Source organism: Ambystoma mexicanum, chromosome 1q, assembly GCF_040938575.1.
Source record: "Ambystoma mexicanum isolate Mex_15411 chromosome 1q, UKY_AmexF1_1, whole genome shotgun sequence".
In the NCBI taxonomy this organism is placed as follows: Eukaryota; Metazoa; Chordata; class Amphibia; order Caudata; family Ambystomatidae; genus Ambystoma; species Ambystoma mexicanum.
This window is the reverse complement of record NC_090922.1, coordinates 1233684740-1233705714: the sequence shown is the minus strand read 5'-3', so window position 1 is coordinate 1233705714 and position 20975 is coordinate 1233684740.

Sequence of the window (20975 nt, the reverse complement as noted above, 5' to 3'; positions counted from 1 at the left end):
ATCATGGCCTTCAGCACATTTATTCTGTATGGCTCCCATATATAAATATAAATATGCCGCTATCCTAACAATCTTGTCGTGTTCATCTTTGGCCTTAGGAGCCATATATAGTTCACTCAGGGCCACATGTAATGGACCCTGATCTCTCCATAAGTCTGACCCTGTTTCAGTGGCCTGTCGCGTGATGGCCTGCAACCAGGCCTCCTGGCCCTGCTCAGCCCATTCACCTCTCACAAATAGTTTATGTAAGAAGTGCTCTCTGGCTATTTTCATATCTACCAAGGTCGTCATTCTAGAGATTGGTCTCTGTCCTGACTTACAGAATTTAGTATTTTATTTTTGCAGAACAGAACTTTTCTTGGAGTGTCCCTTTTGAGGAATGCTTCACAGCGTAATGCAGCGTTGTGATCCGACTGGATGTATGTATCCCGTCAGTTAGCACACTGTATTAAGCTGCACAAGTGGTATTCTAACCCAGAATCCCGGCTACGAGCCCCCAATTCGTAAGAGGATTCAATTCAGCACTACAGCCAAGTCAACGCCTAGTCTAGAATACTGAATGAAAACCCTTATTGATATATCTTAATGTCCAGTTCATGCGTTCTGGATGACTACCCCTATATAACACCCCTCTCTCAGAATCCCCCTGACCCCACTGAGCCAAGAAGTAGTTCTGTTTTGCAAATTAAAAGGTTTATTTGAGAAGTAACGCAATATATATCTATCACACTTTATAATAAATTAATAATTGAATATCACACTTAATCTGATATGATAAAGATTAACAACGGAGAATCTGGCACTAGCACACTTATTTATAATCACTAAGGAGTTGACATGAAATGGATAAGATAGCAACAATACTTTTATGGTTTCAAATGGATGCAATGTGGAATGAAATGCAGTACAGAAAATAACTTGATAGGATTTCAGCAAAAACAATGTAATCACTTTCTTGTACAATTCACCCCCCCCCTTTTATGCAATGCAAGGAAATGGAAGGAAGGCACACAGTTCTCAGAAATGCAATTAAATGTGATACAGTTCACCCCAGCAACTTAGACTACAGACGTTTAAAACACAGGCAAAATGCTTTCATATGTGCTGGCAACAAAGTGAAAATATATTAAAATGCTTTTAATTCCCTCTAGAGGTTCAGGGTGAGTGGTATCTAGTTAATATTAGTCCAGGCTCACACTAGCAATGATTCAGGGATAATTAGCAGGTTAAACGAATTTCTGGCAAATGGAATGCAAGCAGCAGCAGATTTTTACACGTGAAGAAATTTGCAAATCGCGGCAAAATGTCAAATCGCGGCTAAATTTGCAAATGCGCCGAGCGCGATTACAGAGGAACTACAAGGACTATCACTATCGTTTTGGGGTCCTAGGAAAGCCTAGGATCTCAGCTTCCAGATGAAAGTTACTGCAAGTCTCTAGCACAAACGGTCACGGAGATATGAGCGATTAAATAAAGGTCGTTTTTCAGATTTGAAATTTTAAAGTTCAAAAAGACAAGTGCAGCTTGCAACTAGAAAATGACAAGTGACAGCTTTACAAATGACAGGTGACAGTTAGGAGACAGTTCTACTTAGATTAAAATAGGTTGAATTATATTATTTTAACTAAGAGATTGGTTCTGCACAGTTTTGCTATGTACTCACAATATATTTAGAAATATGCCTTGCCACAGATCTGGTCAGGTTTAGGACTGGACTCCGGTTCAGCTCTCTGCACTTCACAGTGATCTGGGTCAGCTCTCTCTGGTTCTGCTAACAGGTCAGCTCTACTCTGCTGGTCTGGTCTGGGTCTCTAGTTCTGGATAGATTGAAGTCTCTAGGTTGGCTCTCTGGAAGTTTGATGGAGGTAAGTATGGATTTTCCCGGCAGAGCTTCCAGCTGCAAATGGATTTGAAGGTCCCTATCTGTCCTGTCTCTCTGCTTTTATGTGTTTTGAAAATGGGTGTGTGTGAGCAGCATCACTAGCCAGCCCCTCTCCACTTATCATTGGCCACGCTTTCATTTCTCCCCTGATTGGGGGAGCTAAGTTGTGTCAGAGTGATGTCATTTTACAGCCTGTAGAAAGTCCACTCCTCCTGTCAACTTACACACAAATCTAGATTTGAACCAAATACATATTTGCAGAGGTACATATTGTTTTAAAATTACACGCCCCCCTCACATATCACAGGAGGTATCCACTGTCCAAACTCTGCTCTTCCTGGGAGCTTGCATTCAGAAATGGCAATATTTTGCACTTTTTAACTGGTTTGCGATACCGTACATTACCCCAAATTTACACACATGTGCGCAAGGAGTATGGACATTAGTTGATGAAGTGTCAGATTTTTCACATGCACACATTTTGAGTAATATCCTCTTTTCCGCTAAAACCCCACTGAACATGCCACCGGTTCTAAAAACCTCTTAAAATGTGGCCAGAAAAATCACAAGAATTATGGTGTCATTTATAAAATTTTCACATGTCCGTACTATGAGTTATTCATCTTTTTAGAGTTATGTTCTGGCCCCAAAGGGGTGTGGTTTTCCTCCAGCACAAGGTTGAATTTCTGGTTTTTCCAGTTCTGCCAAGCCAGCTTGCTCTCACAGGCAGTGCTCCTCCCCTTTGCTTCAGGAGGAAGCTCCATTTACGACTGCCGCCAATAAAACCTTTGCCTGAGTCAGGACAGGGCTTTGTTCAGAGCTCCTGTATTCTGTGGGGCTCCCCTTAATTCAATTATCAGAGAGATGGCATATCCTTAGTGTGGCCAGCAAAAGGCAGATAGGCCTGGGAACACAGCTGTGACTCCAGTTTCACTCCTGATGGGGGTAGTTGCCAGGCAGAATTGGAATCTCTTTAAGACAGTTTTTAGCTACATGTCATTTCTGTTCCCCAGTTTCTGCATTCAAATAAAACTAAACATTTTTACATATGCAGCTAGAATGCTGATTCTAAGTTTAAAACTATGACATTTAAACAATTTCAACCTATGTGACACTCAAAAGTAGGTCACTCAGTCAATTTGAACATTTAGATTTGTAGTGTCTTTCAGTCCAAATTTACTTAAACTGCTGAAATCCACAGCTCAGCCAGTCTTGTTATACACCTTCAAGTCACTTCAGAATATAACTTTACATTGGATCCACCTCTCAGTAAGTCTTTCTTTGGCTTGCTTTGGGTTCATTTATTCAGTTTTCTACAAAATCTGGTGGTTTTAAAACGCCGGCTTTTGGATAGTGGTGAGTACTGGTACTGCACCCCTTTTTGGGATTTAAGAAAATGAATTCCCAACAGTTATGGGTTTGCTTTTGGCAATCAGCATTGCCATTCCCAATGGTTTCAGACTACTGTGTGGGTAGTCCAATGGTGGTTTTAGGCAGGGTCCTTCTGTGCCCATAACATCGGCAAAAATGGGTGGCCGCCTATTCTTCATGCACTTCCCTGGGCATTTTCTGGGAAGCTCTGGCCATCACGATGTTTTCATGTCAGTACTGCACAGTTTCGAGGTAGGGCTCAGATGCATGGGTAAATACATCCCAACCCTTCTACACTTCTTTTGGTAAACCCCTTTTGATAACAAAATAATAAAGAGGAACTGTTCGGTCCCACTGGTCCCCCGTCTCTGCCATCCACATCTCCTAAACCATAATAATGTACTGTGAGAGGTCTTCGGCATCGCCCGTAGGGTATTGTGTGATGGACTGTAGGTCTTGGAGGTCAGGGTATCTTCACCAAAGCGCGTCCCACACCTATGCCTTAATGTTGTTAAACTGTGCACCATCATGCGCATCATTGTCTAACCTCACTCCTCGGTACCCTGCTTTAATCCACACGTCCCCAGCTTGGTCTCACAGTATCGCCACCAACAAAGTTTTCATAATGCCCACGGCCAGGGGTACACCCGCCGCCTGTTTTTCAAATGTGTATATCCAAGTTCCCGCCCCTGCTGTTAAAGGCAAGAGCGCTTTGATCAAATTGTTTTTATCCATTTCTGCCTGGGCACATAATGCGCCCTACCCACACCCTTATGTATTAGGGGCATCTGCAACCCTGTTCTCTTCCCCTCCTTCCTTCCGACACTTCCCTTTTTCCTTGCTACTGCCATTCAGCCAAACCAGCTCCTTACCCCCTTGTTCCACAAATTCTCTAACCAGGGCGCTATTTTGGGTGCCTGTTGTGCCTCCTCCTCACCATCATCCTCATGCTCATCAACAGTGCACCACCCATCTTCTGCCAGATCCCTGTCTGGATCTCTATTGGACCTCACTGTCCCATACCCTGTGCTGCCTTCCTACCCGCCCTCTCCTTCTTTCTTCTTGATCTGCACATCTTTATTGACGTACTATCCAATCCGAACAACATGTCCCCCGCCCTCCACTCGTCTAGCCCACTCCCCTTCACTTTCCCTTTGCTCTGTACTGCTCGCAAATTGCGCCCATTCTACACACGCTGATTATAGTGCTTCCTCTAACTCCCTTAGCCCTTTACAATTCTGAGGCAGGGCGGTTACTGGGGTGGGTATGTATGTGGTGGAGGGGCCGTGGCCGGGGTGGGGGTGGGCACATAGGTTGGGTTAGTGTACCCTGTTGCATTGCGGGCTGCAAACTGATATATCCCCTTGTATTTTGTCTGTGTCTCTGTGTATCGGCTGGTGTATCCCCTTCATGAGTATTCTATGCCCCTCCCTCATCAGGGTCTTCCACATCCTCAATCATCTTCCACAAGTCTAAAATTTCCTTTCGGTTCTGTAGCTGCTTGCCTCTGTACTTCGCTGCTCAGAATGTAGTCATATGCATCAGAATTCCCTTATTATAAGTGCCCTTCTCTGGCAAGGAGCTGGGCATTCCCCTCGTGTTTCCACCACCCACTATGGTGTTTCTCAATCTTCTCCCGGTACAAGGGCAAGGGCTTGTACATATACTTTAAGGGGGTCTCCCCTCCCATTATAGCAGAGTACGTGCTCTAAAGGGTCCCTACTCTTTTAATCTAGCACTGCTATTGTCACAGTAAAAAATAATGAGCCCTCTGTCCCCCTCTCCCCGTCAGCCCATGACAATTCCCCTCCCTTTCACAGGCACCCAATGTTGCAATCTACTTGCTCAAAAAACTCCTTACCCAAAACATCATAAAACACTAAAAGAACTAGCTGAAATAAGCTAAAAAAACAACCACTACTGTATCCAAGCCCACTAATTATGTGGGGCTCCTACTTATTTCCTTTTTCCTCTGTTACACAGAAATAAGTGGTACCACCTTCTCCCCTCACTCTGGGAGGCTTCCTACACCCATGTTTTTCTTTCAGTAATGTCCTCCTTAAAAACCAATAATAGTAAAAGCAAATAAACACACCTATACCTTGCAAACACTATACCTTGCAAACAACCTTGTTCCCCACCCACTCACTCACACACCACACTCTTCCCTACACACAAATCCCCTACTTGTTATCATTTGCAAGGGTATACCCACATTTGCGTGTGCACCCAAACTCCTCCGTCATGGGGTCCAGCAACGGCCTGCACTCTCCCCAGAGCTGAGCCCAGCTTCAAAGACCAGACATGACTTCTGTACAAAAGGCTCCTGCACACCTCTGGGTGTGACTCGTCTGGGAACTGGTCGCTGCAGGTGGGTGCGGCCCCTTAAGAGAAGCAGCCTGGAAGCCTCTGTCAGCGCAGGGGTCGCGGGGATCACGTCGTGGTCACCAAATAAAGGCATGCCCATGCACGCTCACACCAGAAACAATACAACCCGCTAGTGAAAAGGGCCCTTGACACTGCTTGCAAGGATAGTGCATCAGCAAAGAAGTGCATCAGCAAAGCACTTTACTGCCGCCGAACGTTCTGAGCTCTGTAGGCACGTGCGGCACGTTATAAGCACAAATGACGTCACTGATGACGTAATTTCATACGGTACAATTCTACAACACTAATTGGCAGAGCCCTATACATGTAGGGACTGCTCCATATGGGATCCCAGGCATTGGTCCATCTTCATCTGTCCATCTTTGACCATGTGGGTGTGGCTGGGCCCATCATCTACGGTGAGGTTGGCCTAACGGTCATTCCGAGGTTGGAGGTAAGGGATTACCGGCGCCTGTAAGGGCACCGATGGCGGTAATCCCTTACCTCCGTATTCCGAGTTCCCTTTGCGGGTCCCTCTTTACCTCCTGCTTTTCGCAGGTGTAAATTACGGGACCCGCAAAGTGACCTTGGAGTAAATTACGGCACCGTAATTTACGGTGCCGTAATTACCTCCTTCCCCATTCCCATTGAGCCCTATGGGGGCAGAAATGGGGATGGGGAAGGGCTATGGTGAATGGGGAATTACCGGTCCATCCAACCTTGGAATGGACCGGAAATTACTCCATTCACCATGCCGGTATTCCATGGAGTAAATAGCTCCATGGTTGCCAACCATGGAGCTATTTACTCCATGGTGTAGTCCTAACTCGGAATGAGGGCCAATGAATTCCCTACTTCGAAAAACAATGTTATTTTTATCATTGTAACAGTGCACCTGGCAGGCACAGAGATGAGCCCGGGGGCGAGCCGAGATCACACTAACTCACATTCTCTACTTACTCCCAGGCAGATAAGCAACTACCAAGGCCTTCCCATCTTCGTTTTAGGCTAACATTTGACGCCACCCTGCACCTCGCTGCACAAATCACGTGACCCATTTGTGAAGGCAAGAAAGCCTTGCCTTCTGATCTTAGTGATCGATCGAGGGGTGTAAAAGTTTTATGGTCAGTGGTCTGGGTTTGAATGGTACTGTGGCATGTGGGGGTCTTAGGATGAAAGCATTGCAAAGCTGTATTTCTCATGTGGGGGATTGTTGGGGGCAGGAGGGCCTTGCTCTCTGTTTAATGGGATGGTACTGCCAAGAGGTGCTCTGCTCCCTTCTCATGACCTTGCAGGGCGCTTTCTTCCCAGAGCTTGAAGGCCAGTAACTTCTAGGACAATGGAGGTTTTATGGATCTCTGAAATCTGCCCACGATGGGGGTGATGTCCGCGCTCATGAGGAGATATAATACTAATACATATAGTGCTTTTTGCCGCGCTTGGGCCTAAGTTGCAAAATGGCTGCCGTTAGTTAGTACACATCCGCATCTACTATATAGACTGTAATGCATTCACTAAGGTGATTGTGCACCCTCCTTCGTGTACACCCACCACCCCCTGCTCCCTGTATGATGTCTATGGTGTTTATTTCTCATTTGGTATTGTGCTGCAGGGTGGGAAGACCCTCTTTACTTCCCAACATCTGTACCAAAGGCCTATAGACACTCTCATCCTTAACTTTCACTTTAAAGCCAATAACTGAAGGCCTGTGCTGGACATTGAACATCAAATAATCAATTAGGCTACTAGCCCTGGGGATGAAGGTTTATTTTCATAGTCTATTTGTCATGACTGTGCCATTTAATTGATAGAGGAGGCCCCTATATGTAGAAGAGACCTATCGGCTGTTATATCAATCAAGTTGGGGCTGTATGTTCCATGTGGTGGCTTCTTATTTCATGACGTTACTCATGCCTGTTCTTTCAAAAGTCTTTAAGATGATATCACCCCAATAGTAAATTGGTTTGGAAAAGTAGAGTGCTCATAATCTTCAAAATACTCTTTTATAAACATCTGTAAACATCTTACATATTTATCTGATATGACGAAAAAAGCCTTTGAAAAATCCATACAACAATAAAAACAATGCAGTCAACATAAATCATAGCACAAACTAAAGAGTGATTTAAAAATATGCTGGCCAGAGATCTCTGCCAAGGCCTGCCACATGCACTGCATTCCTTCAATGTGACATACAACATCCATTTTAATGCCCCAAAGTGAAAGCTAAAACACCGATATTCAAGCAATGCCAGCCATGAGGTTCCCAGAGGCCCAACAGAAGTGAGGGTTGTTAAAGAGAGCTAAGAGCATCTGCCCTGTGCTAAATTGGCCATGAAAAAGAAAGAGAAGGCTAGAAAAGAAGAAAAAGCAGCAGTCAGCTTATATTACTCAAGATTAGTGGCTGGAATCCTGCCATCTAGATTGTCTATGCCACATTTCATATTCACAAAAGGGTAAAACACTTCGGGCCTGATTAGAAAAGCATTTTTAAAGGGGATTTTCCCATTGACAAAAGCTTTGTGAATAAAGCCCTACTGGTTAGGCAATAAGCCCCGAGACAGCGGGCCAATGCTTCATAAGGTTAACGAAGGCCCCGGGGGCATTACCATATGCGGTAATGGCCCGCGGTCGAGGGACTTTTTGCCATTAATACCCTAGCCCGTTAGACTGGGGTACTAATGGTGGTTTTTTTTCTGGCTGAGAGACACGTTGCATTTCGCAGCCGGAAAGAAAAAAGGAAAAGAAGTAATAAAAATGGCTGCTATGGACAGGAAAATGCAGTACGTTTTCTCTCTCCGTGGCGGCCATAGTGAACAAAGAAAATGACCGCCATGGAAGGGGATAAGGGAGTGCATGTAGTCCCTTCTCTCCTTCCATGGTGGCCATTGAATTAAATTGAAGAAAAAAAAAAAAAGAATTTGCAGACAGTCGCAGGAAGCAATCCAGAAGCTGCGCGGAGCTCAGTGCCTTCTAGGGAAGGTAAGGCAAAGGTAAGGCTTGCATTTTACAAGCTCATTGACCCTCGCTGGGTACTAATTTCCTATGTAGAACCCCTTCACTTTTACATTACATCTAATATATACTCATTTGAAAAAAGGGTCACATTACAAACAAGTCCACAATTAAAAAGCTAACAAAAGAAACACAAACGAGTTATTTAAGTGGTACAAAAAACAGCATCTTGTTCACTACCAAGTTTTATTTATTTAACACACTATTAAACTAACGTGTTTACTTAAGCACAACTCCAAAACCTATATTGTTATGAGGACTACGTTCTAATAGTCTTCTAGGTCTTACAAGGGCCTTTCCATAAAGGCCTTTCCAATGGTATGGCCGAGACGAAGAGTGGATCTTTATCCCACTGAAGTCTGCACGGTACATATCATGATCTTCTCTCGATTAACTTTCCAAGCGCCATCTCTGCAAGGTGTATTTCTATGTTTCGCATTCGCATGTGTAAATTCCTTGCGTTAAGGTACACTCTTGCCTTCCTTGGATATGTCAGATATAGTGTATTTCTCTCTTTTGACTAAGAATTAGGTTTTTCTTGAGGTTTCTCTTCCCTGAAATATTATAGTGCATTGCCATGCCTAACTACTATTATTACAGGCCTTCCATACACTCTAGATGCAAGAGTGCCACCTAGACATACATGCAGTTTAAAGAATTGATGTTTTCTGACATCATGAAATTCCAATAAGAAGTTTATAGGCCTTGCTATACCATGTGGGGGTCACTTTATTGGGTATGATACACGAACAACTGATTATAATTCAAGCTCCTCATATCAATCTTCACTTCCTATCTTAATGAAAAACCTCTCAGACAACCTTGGGTCACATCTTTCCAGAGATTGCTGCGCGACATCAGATGATGTCCGTTGCACCTCCCTGTTTTAGATCATTGATATTAAAACAGTTAAACTTTGCCAAGTGAGTCAGTTTGATTATTGATGTTTGAGTATATTCTGCATCACCATCCATCTCTAAGTATTGCTACCTTGTCTTAAAGAGCTGGGAGATCTGCCCCGGTTCAGTGCATTGCCAGTTGCATCCCACATCCCCACTTGCCTCTATGACAATAGACATTGCAACTTTCAGGTGGCTCGTAAACACCACAGAGGAGCCAAAATGTGCAAGCTATGATTATTAGATATTTCTATGTTTAAGGAATTGAAACATACAGATGCAACTGTTTGCAGAACGTGTCCAGCCGGATGAAAATAGCTCAGCAGTGGGTTCTCTCTAATTCAATAACTATTTCACGTGTGTTCACGTTTAGTTTGACCTCCGACCTAACATACTGGACATGGTCCAGAGTAACAAGCATGGCGATAAGTCAAGTTACTCGGTGTGAAAAGCGAAAGTTCTTTTGTTTGTTGTGAAGGCCTTACATTGCAGGCACTTTCGAGGGCGGCTGTGTCTTTTTTCTCTTAAGGACCTTCTCTTGGCATTTGGTTGCCTGGGAATCTTCTCAGCATGGCTTTTGAACAACCTCACAATCAAGTGGACTTTTAATTTTATTCTATTTGCAAAATATCACATTATTTTTTTTTTCAAATATAATAAAATTTAGCCCAGCCACAAACCATGGCCTGCAAGATTGTGAGGCTTGGAACTTAACCACAAGACCAAACTGGCCTTGTGCCTGGGGCAGCAAAAGTTGCATATTTAACTCGCATAATTGAACAGTCTAAAAAAAATAATAATAATAAAGCATTTGGGCAATTTACAATAAAAAATACTACACTTCACGCCAGTCACTTGACCCCAAATTATTTTCAAATGCAACACGTTGTCAGGCATTTGAAAATAATTATGCTTTTAAATTTGGCGTCAGGGAGTTTAGATGTGGCTGCAATGTCAGCCACGTCCAAACGTCCCTCGCGCCAAATCGGCAGCGCCAGAAAGGCTCCTGCGCCGAAATGGGCGTGGCGAACTGGCCGCTGCGGCCAACTGGCTGCGCCGAACCGCCCCACGGCGAAACGGCCGCGCCAAAAGGGAGTGTACCGCCTTTTCCAGAGCCTACCTGTCATTTGCAGCCTCAGTAAAAAATGAATTCCATTTGCATTTTCTTTTCCGTTGAAATGAAGCTTAATATTCCAACAAACCAATTTTCCGCTTCTGTTCCTCTTTCCCTATTGTGTGGTCAAAACGATTTTTCCTTTGCATTCCCTTTCCATTGCCCATGTGTTGTATGTTCTAAAAATCGATTTTCTCCTTGTGTGCTGACAAGTATTCCCTAAAAGCTCTGCCTGTCTTTCTAAACATGAGCAAGCGAATTCCCTGTTTTCCATCTCTTGCCCGTAGCAGTTGTGAGAAAGAATTTTTAAAAAACATTCTTCCATTGGTGCTCCAAAAACGGATTCTCCCCTGCTTTTCTGGCTCCCCATATTGTTTCTGTGTACACCACACCAAAATCGATGTTTCGCCTGAATTCTTACTCCCTGCCACTGCCTTCCATTCAAAGGAATCAAGTCCAATTGATGTTTGGGGGTTGAGTGTTGCAGGGAGAGTGCTTAACGCTAGTGCTATCATTGTGTGGTAAATTGTTCTTTTTCTGTTCTGCCATTAAAAAAATGAAGCAACTGTGACTGTATATCTTAACCTGGTTGTTTTGTAGAGATTATTGCAATTTGTGTTGCCACAACATTGGTGGCTATTGTACTTGGTGGATTTTCCTTTGACATAAATAATAAATTAATAAGTATCTTATTGATACACACCGGCCTGGTTCCTGGTCCATTGTGACACGGGGTGTTTGTGGAGGTTGGGTGAGAGATGGGTTGGAGGCCTACTCAAAAAGGAATCTGTAGTACACTAACCAAATAAAAAGAGTTTTACTGTGCCCCATTCATTACAGGGGAAGTAGGTCCCTTGTTTGTGTGCCGTGTAATAAACTGTGACAAACATGGGTGATAGTGTAGTTATAAATCTACTTGGAAGCCTTCTATGTGCACACCTATAGCCGTTTAAGCATTGCATAATGGTCAAAGTACCCTAAAACTGCACAACGCTTCAATCTTCAAGAAGATGTTACAAATCATCTAGGTGTTTGTCTTTGTAAGACAGTGGTCAACACATAGAAGCCATCACAAGTGAAGCAAAGAGTACGAGTGACGTCAAAAGCCTCAGCTAACTTATCACAGGAGCCTTCTTGAAAGGGGAACATCCATCATCTATTCAGCATTCCCACTAACAACGCGCCCGCCTTCTGCGGACACTAGCAATGTCCCTACTATGGATTCTATTTGGGACAAAATACTTTTATTGTCTCAAAGTGTTATGAATAGCTTACCTTTCCGAACCAGAGCTTAAATAAGAAAAATAACTGTTTAAAAAGGAGATGTTAGGCCTCATTATGAGTTTGGTGGTATTTCAGGGGTAATACCACCGAGACAGCGTCGGACTGGGCCATAAAATTGTCTCGGGCATCAATGAAAAAGTGGCCTACAGTTGAAAATTCCTTTTGTGACACTCTTTCAATAGTAACCAAGGGAGAGTTTTTGATAAAGTGTGATGTAAATTGTGCATTTTAATCTCTTAAGTGCCAAGGACGAGTATGCTTGTCCTTTTTGCATAGACTTGCATAATAGCCTGGCACTTTTAAAGAATATTCAGCAACACTGGTCAAAACTACTAGCCGTAGAGTGAATGAACTCATTACACTGGCCCAAATTGCCCAAAGAAATGGCCCACGTTATCCCAAAAACTGCCCCACACAAGAATTGTGTGTTTTTGGTTCATTGCCCTATAGGCCAGCCCAAGCCTGCACCGAGATATCACCAAATGGTATTACTGCTACCGCCATTTGGTCCAGCGTATTACCAATGGCGGTAATTGCACCGATTTTGGGTGGTGAAGTGGAAGTAGATCCTCCACTTTACTTCCAAAATTATGCGGAATTGCACCTGGTAATTCAACCAGAAGTAATAGCGCCAAACTCGGTGATGCAGGAAAAATTGAGGTAACGGAATTACCTACACTTTTTTCCTGCACCGTCAAACTCATAATGAGGCCAATTATCTTTAAGGTAAATTGAGACATTTGGGGTGCATCTATAGAAGAATAGGCATTGTAGCCCATCTGCTAGGAACATTTTACTGAAACTCTGCACTGGTGTGTCTGAAATAATTCTGATGAAAAAAATGACATTGTTTATCATAACGCGTTTCATGCCGGACTCCAGTCTCTAAGGGCAGACGGGTATGAAACTCGTGCTGCTCATTGCTGTCTTGCATCCAAGACACGCACGTTATCACTGAGCTATCCACCCAACCCTAGGAGAAAACGTACCCTAGTTATATGATAGGTTATTTATAACGCACGGGGACACGGGGATCGAACCTGTGTTGCTCCATGCCGAGCACGTTGCCCCTGAGCTATCCTCGCAAGACTGTGCAAAGCCTAGTGCAAAAACACATTCTTTCAAAACACCTTTGCAGGAGGGAAAAGGATTAGGACCAGGGCACACATTGCCCCTTTACAAAAATGCATTGAAAGAATGGGTTTTTGTACTAGGGAAATGTTGGCACTTGCTCCAGTGCAAAGTTTCTGTAATGCCGCCCCTAGTTCCGAGGCACCCAACACCACTGCATAGGCTCTCAACGCGCTGAATGCAAATCTAGGCAATTAGTAGCCTTATTTCTCAGCAAGCACTTCTTGATCGCCTCTATCAGTGCACATTATTCTCCATTACAATAGTTCGCGGTCAGCAAAAAACAATTTCTGCAATGTAATGAAATAAAGAAATAATCATATGCAAGGGAGGACTTGTGATCTTTTTAATTATTCCACACTTCATTTTTAAAGGGGCTATTCGAAAACGCACTATTATAATTGATTGCCATAAATCAGTCAAAGAATTCCGGGGACCATAAATATTCCAACTTTTAAAAGACAAAGAAATGCTAAATATTCAATGAGGCCCTTCAATATTCAGAAACCGTAATGCTGGGGGGAAAAGGGAGCGGGCGGTCTTTTGAAAATAAAAAGTAAATTTGTTGTCCTGAGCGAAATAAAATATCCTGAATGTCAGTAACGGAAATTGGATTAACAAGAGACGGTTTTTATTGTTTTTTAAGGTCATTAGGCTGTGAATTCTATAATTATGGAAATTGTCAGTCCGGTTCCGGGGAGTGTTTGCTCCCATCCATAAGGTTCTGGAACGTTCAATCAGCCTCTCTCGTGGGAAAGTTAGGTCATAACTGTAAGTGTACCAGCAAAATTGAATTAAGTAAAGAGATTTCATTAGTATTTATAGCCAGAAGGCATCTGTAAAAGTGCAGGGCAAAGAAGTTATGTGGAAGTCAAAGGAGAGAAAAAAATGGGCTTCTGGTGACAAAGGCGGATCTGAGAGAGAGATCATTGTATAATGAATAGGCCCCATTGAGCTGCCTTCCAGGGAGGGACTTGCAAGGATGTCAAATATTGATTTTCTTCGGCGTGCCTTCGGACTGCGCGCACAATTATTTGGATTTGCTGTCTTTATGATACAACAATATGTTTTGCTGAAGGTTAAAGAAGCAGAGTGTGGCACATTCTCCCTCCAAAAGTCTGCAGTGGTGTTTGATGGCCCTAGCAACTCCCCAAGAGAACTAGCGGGATTTCGTAAACAAGGAACGCCACCTTTTAAGAGCGTAAGGGAGCTTGTGATATTGCTTGCTGGCTCGCATCCCACTACCGTGCATGGGGGTGGCTGCGCATCAGTGGCGTAACACAAAATGTGGGGGCCCCCCAGCGAGCCATGCTGAGGGGCCCCCCGCAACTCAGCAACAAATCACTGGTCATGCCACACCCTGGGCCCCCATAAATCATCACGCTTGTGCAATACCCACGAATGTGCTGCTGAAGGTAGATGCTGCGCACTGCACTAGCAGAACAATATAAATATGTGTTTTAATGCACACACCCTAGCTCCAGCCTTGGCCGATTTCTGTAATCACACTTTCACCACTGGCACGTTCCCCTTTCCTCCTAAGGAATCTCTTATGCATCCACTCCTCAAGAAGCTGTCTGCCGATCCTGCCTGCTGGCAATCTATCGCCCAATCTCCATCACGCCTTTCCTGGGCAAATTGTTGTGTATAAGGCACTCTGCCTCTTACACAAGTGCTGTCTCATACAAACTGGGACGAGGAAGAATAGGGCTAGGAGTAATGAGTAATCAAGGCATTAAACACAAGTATTGGTGGTCCACCATTGAGTTGACTGGGATTCAGCACTCCCTCCCTCTTCCCCCTGAAATTGTGGGCTATGATGACTCAACCTGGTCGACCTTCACAGCAGTTGCCAGACAGAACAGTACAAAGATTTTAAATGGCACCAGGGTTTTGCTGTTAACAAGAGCCCAGCAATTACTAACATAAAACATTTCACTGTTAGCACCTGCATTCAAATGCCACATTCTTTAGGCTATTGAAATCGTGATGTAGGTTTAATACTTGCATGCCAGTGGAGTGATTGGAAGGGTACGAAGGCAGCAGGAGACCACTCATTCTCACAGCAGTCCATAAATGGGTGCTTTCAAACTTAAAGGAGAGAGTTAACTGCTTGTAACATTGAAGCTGCACTAGGATAGTCTCATTAAAATGCGTAAAGAAATGAGATGCCCCAAACAAATAAGTTTGCCCCTCCCTCACCGCCCATGAAGGTAGCGCCTCTCCCAAAATTTGAAGGGTTAGCCCCCCGAAATGTAGATTTGTTGAGCCCCTGAACGCAAGCACACACACCATTCACCATATACACACACGCACGCCCAGCAATCCATATATTTAAGTGTGCATTCTTTCACCATACAGGGACACCCAAGCAGCTATCCATACATTTAAATTTGCACACTTTCACCATACAGGCACACCCATGCAGCCACCCGTACATTTAAGTGTGCACCCTTTCACCATATGCTCACGCAGGCAGCCACCTATACATTTAAGTGTGCACCCTTTTACCATACAGGCACACCCAGGCAGCCACCCGTACATTGAAGTGTGCACCCTTTCACCATACACTCACACAGGCAGCCACCTATACATTTAATTGTGCAGCCTTTCACCATACACTCTCACACACACACACACACACGTCATGGGCTTGAGGGGAGCCCTAATACTTCCCAAAAAATTGGGCCTCATTACAACTATGCCGATCCGGAAACAACGGTGCCGGTAGGTTTACCGGCACCGTTGTTTCCGGACCGGCATATTACAGCTCTGCGGGCGGTTGCTATCCCGCCCGGCAGGTTAGACCAGACCTGCCAGGCGGAACGACACCCACCCGCAGAGTTTTCATGGAAGCACCGGCACCATTTTTAATGGTGCCGGTGCTTCCGTGAACCCCATTCCCATGGAGTCCAATGGAAATGGGACTTATCATTTGCCAGCGCCAGACTCCCCAGACTGACGGGCTTGTAATCTCCCTGTGTTCCCGGGAAGTCGGGCACCGGTAAATCATTACGGGTCCGGCGGCAACCTGCCGGTAGCACCAGCACAATTACCGCCAAACCTGTAATGAGACCCATTCTTTCTTTTTGAAGTCACTCTGATTTCATAAAGAAATTATTTCCGTTAAGGACTGAACCATAACAGCAATAATTTCTTTGGGAAGGCAGAGTGACTTAAAAAATAAACTATTTATTTTTTAAGTCATAGGGCTCCCCCCGCCCCATGACATGGAGGCCTCCAGCCTAGGGTCAGCCATGCCATGGGGGGGCGGAGCCCTCAGACTTCAAAAATAACTTTTCTTTTTGTAGTCACTGCCTTCCTAAAGAAATGATTTCTGTTACAGAAATCATTTCTTTATGAATGCAGAGTAAATTGAAAAAGAAAAGAAAAATGTTGGAAAAAATATTTTTCTTTTTTTATATCCAGGGGGCCCCCCCACACAACATGTGCTGGCGGGCCCCCCGCACCGTGGGTGCTGCGGGGGCCCCTGTTACGCCAGTGCTGCGCGTATCAGCAACTGCCACTCATCTGACGTGCAGCGCTAAGGGCACTGTGGCATGCAGAAATGGAGTAATGTGTAGAGCTGCTGAGAGCTGAGTGCAGGGTGCCGAATAGTGCGAGCATAATGTGTACAAGTAATGGGAGTTTAAAGCAATGAGCCAGGTAAAACTTGCCTAAGGTGCAGAGGTATTAGGTGCCAAGAGCATTCTGTCATGCAGCAGTAGCATAGATTGTAGAGACTAGAGCTTTGTGCCATTTAGTACTAGCATAATGTGCAGAGGTATTGCTTAGAGCATTCTGCCATGTAGCAGTAGCATAGAGTGTAGAGACTAGAGCTTTATGCCATTTAGTACTAGCATAATGTGCAGAGGTATTAGGTGCCAAGAGCATTCTGTCATGCAGCAGTAGCACAGGGTGTAGAGACTAGAGCTTTGTGCATTTAGTGCTAGCATAATGTGCAGAGGTAATAGGTGCCAAGAGCATTCTGTCATGCAGCAGTAGCATAGATTGTAGAGACTAGAGCTGTATTCCATTTAGTACTAGCATAATGTGCAGAGGTATTAGGTGCCAAGAGCATTCTGTCATGCAGCAGTAGCACAGGGTGTAGAGACTAGAGCTTTGTGCCGATTAGTACTAGCATAATGTGAAGAGGTATTAGATGTCAAGAGAATTCTGTCATGCAGCAGTAGCATAGAGTGTAGAGCCTAAAGCTGTGTGCCATGTGCAGCATAAGCATATGGTGCAGAGGCTAGAGCTTTGTGGCATGCAGTACTAGCATAATGTGCAGAGGTATTAGGTGCCAAGATCATTCTGTCATGCAGCAGTAGCATAGATTGTAGAGACTAGAGCTTTGTGCCATTTAGTATTAGCATAATGTGCAGAGGTATTGCTTAGAGCATTCTGCCATGTAGCAGTAGCATAGAGTGTAGAGACTAGAGCTTTATGCCATTTAGTACTAGCATAATGTGAAGAGGTATTAGGTGCCAAGAGCATTCTGTCATGCAGCAGTAGCACAGGGTGTAGAGACTAGAGCTTTGTGCATTTAGTGCTAGCATAATGTGCAGAGGTAATAGGTCCCAAGAGCATTCTGTCATGCAGTAGTAGCATAGATTGTAGAGACTAGAGCTGTATTCCATTTAGTACTAGCATAATGTGCAGAGGTATTAGGTGCCAAGAGCATTCTGTCATGCAGCAGTAGCACAGGGTGTAGAGACTAGAGCTTTGTGCCGATTAGTACTAGCATAATGTGAAGAGGTATTAGATGTCAAGAGAATTCTGTCATGCAGCAGTAGCATAGAGTGTAGAGCCTAAAGCTGTAGAGCCTAAAGCTGTGTGCCATGTGCAGCATAAGCATATGGTGCAGAGGGTAGAGCTTTGTGGCATGCAGTACTAGCATAATGTGCAGAGGTATTAGGTGCCAAGATCATTCTGTCATGCAGCAGTAGCATAGATTGTAGAGACTAGAGCTTTGTGCCATTTAGTATTAGCATAATGTGCAGAGGTATTGCTTAGAGCATTCTGCCATGTAGCAGTAGCATAGAGTGTAGAGACTAGAGCTTTATGCCATTTAGTACTAGCATAATGTGAAGAGGTATTAGGTGCCAAGAGCATTCTGTCATGCAGCAGTAGCACAGGGTGTAGAGACTAGAGCTTTGTGCATTTAGTGCTAGCATAATGTGCAGAGGTAATAGGTCCCAAGAGCATTCTGTCATGCAGTAGTAGCATAGATTGTAGAGACTAGAGCTGTATTCCATTTAGTACGAGCATAATGTGCAGAGGTATTAGGTGCCAAGAGCATTCTGTCATGCAGCAGTATTTGTGCCGATTAGTACTAGCATAATGTGAAGAGGTATTAGATGTCAAGAGAATTCTGTCATGCAGCAGTAGCATAGAGTGTAGAGCCTAAAGCTGTGTGCCATGTGCAGCATAAGCATATGGTGCAGAGGCTAGAGCTTTGTGGTATGCAGTACTAGCATAATGTGCAGAGGTATTAGGTGCCAAGAGCAGTCTGTCATGCAGCAGTAGCATAGATTGTAGAGACTAGAGCTTTGTGCCATTTAGTACTAGCATAATGTGCAGAGGTATTGCTTAGAGCATTCTGCCATGTAGCAGTAGCATAGAGTGTAGAGACTAGAGCTTTATGCCATTTAGTACTCGCATAATGTGAAGAGGTATTAGGTGCCAAGAGCATTCTGTCATGCAGCAGTCGCACAGGGTGTAGAGACTAGAGCTTTGTGCATTTAGTGCTAGCATAATGTGTAGAGGTAATAGGTCCCAAGAGCATTCTGTCATGCAGTAGTAGCATAGATTGTAGAGACTAGAGCTGTATTCCATTTAGTACTAGCATAATGTGCAGAGGTATTAGGTGCCAAGAGCATTCTGTCATGCAACAGTAGCACAGGGTGTAGAGACTAGAGCTTTATGCCATTTAGTACTAGCATAATGTGCAGAGGTATTGCTTAGAGCATTCTGCCATGTAGCAGTAGCATAGAGTGTAGAGATTAGAGCTTTATGCCATTTAGTTCTAGCATAATGTGCAGAGGTATTGGGTGCCAAGAGTATTCTGTCATGTAACAGTAGCATAGAGTGTAGAGACTAGAACGTTATGCCGTTTAGTTCTAGCATAATGTGGAGAATTATTAGGTGTCAAGAGCATTCTGTCATGCAGCAGTAGCATAGGGTGTACAGACTAGACCTTTGTGCCAATTAGTACTAGCATAATGTGCAGAGGTATTGGGTGCCAAGAGCATTCTGTCATGCAGCAGTAGCATAGGGTGTAGAGACTAGAGCTTTGTGCCGTTTAGTACTGGCATAATGTGCAGAGGTAGTGGGTGCCAAGAACATTCTGTCATGCAGCAGTAGCATAGGGTGTACAGACTAGAGCTTTGTGCCGATTAGTACTGGCATAATGTGCAGAGGTATTGGGTGCCAAGAGCATTCTGTCATGCAGCAGTAGTATAGGGTGTAGAGACCAGAGCTTTGTGCCGATTAGTACTAGCATAATGTGAAGAGGTATTAGATGTCAAGAGAATTCTGTCATGCAGCAGTAGCATAGAGTGTAGAGCCTAAAGCTTTGTGCCATGTGCAGCATAAGCATATGGTGCAGAGGCTAGAGCTTTGTGGCATGCAGTACTAGCATAATGTGCAGAGGTATTAGGTGCCAAGATCATTCTGTCATGCAGCAGTAGCATAGATTGTAGAGTCTAGAGCTTTGTGCCATTTAGTATTAGCATAATGTGCAGAGGTATTGCTTAGAGCATTCTGCCATGTAGCAGTAGCATAGAGTGTAGAGACTAGAGCTTTATGCCATTTAGTACTAGCATAATGTGAAGAGGTATTAGGTTCCAAGAGCATTCTGTCATGCAGCAGTAGCACAGGGTGTAGAGACTAGAGCTTTGTGCATTTAGTGCTAGCATAATGTGCAGAGGTAATAGGTCCCAAGAGCATTCTGTCATGCAGTAGTAGCATAGATTGTAGAGACTAGAGCTGTATTCCATTTAGTACTAGCATAATGTGCAGAGGTATTAGGTGCCAAGAGCATTCTGTCATGCAGCAGTAGCACAGGGTGTAGAGACTAGAGCGTTGTGCCGATTAGTATTAGCATAATGTGAAGAGGTATTAGATGTCAAGAGAATTCTGTCATGCAGCAGTAGCATAGAGTGTAGAGCCTAAAGCTGTGTGCCATGTGCAGCATAAGCATGTGGTGCAGAGGCTAGAGCTTTGTGGTATGCAGTACTAGCATAATGTGCAGAGGTATTAGGTGCCAAGAGCATTCTGTCATGCAGCAGTAGCATAGATTGTAGAGACTAGAGCTTTGTGCCATTTAGTACTACCATAATGTGCAGAGGTATTGCTTAGAGCATTCTGCCATGTAGCAGTAGCATAGAGTGTAGAGACTAGAGCTTTATGCCATTTAGTACTAGCATAATGTGAAGAGGTATTAGGTGCCAAGAGCATTCTGTCATGCAGCAGTCGCACAGGGTGTAGAGACTAGAGCTTTGTGCATTTAGTGCTAGCATAATGTGTAGAGGTAATAGGTCCCAAGAGCATTCTGTCATGCAGTAGTAGCATAGATTGTAGAGACTAGAGCTGCATTCCATGTAGTACTAGCATAATGTGCAGAGGTATTAGGTGCCAAGAGCATTCTGTCATGCAACAGTAGCACAGGGTGTAGAGACTAGAGCTTTGTGCCATTTAGTACTAGCATAATGTGCAGAGGTATTGCTTAGAGCATTCTGCCATGTAGCAGTAGCATAGAGTGTAGAGATTAGAGCTTTATGCCATTTAGTTCTAGCATAATGTGCAGAGGTATTGGGTGCCAATAGTATTCTGTCATGTAACAGTAGCATAGAGTTTAGAGACTAGAGCGTTATGCCGTTTAGTTCTAGCATAATGTGGAGAATTATTA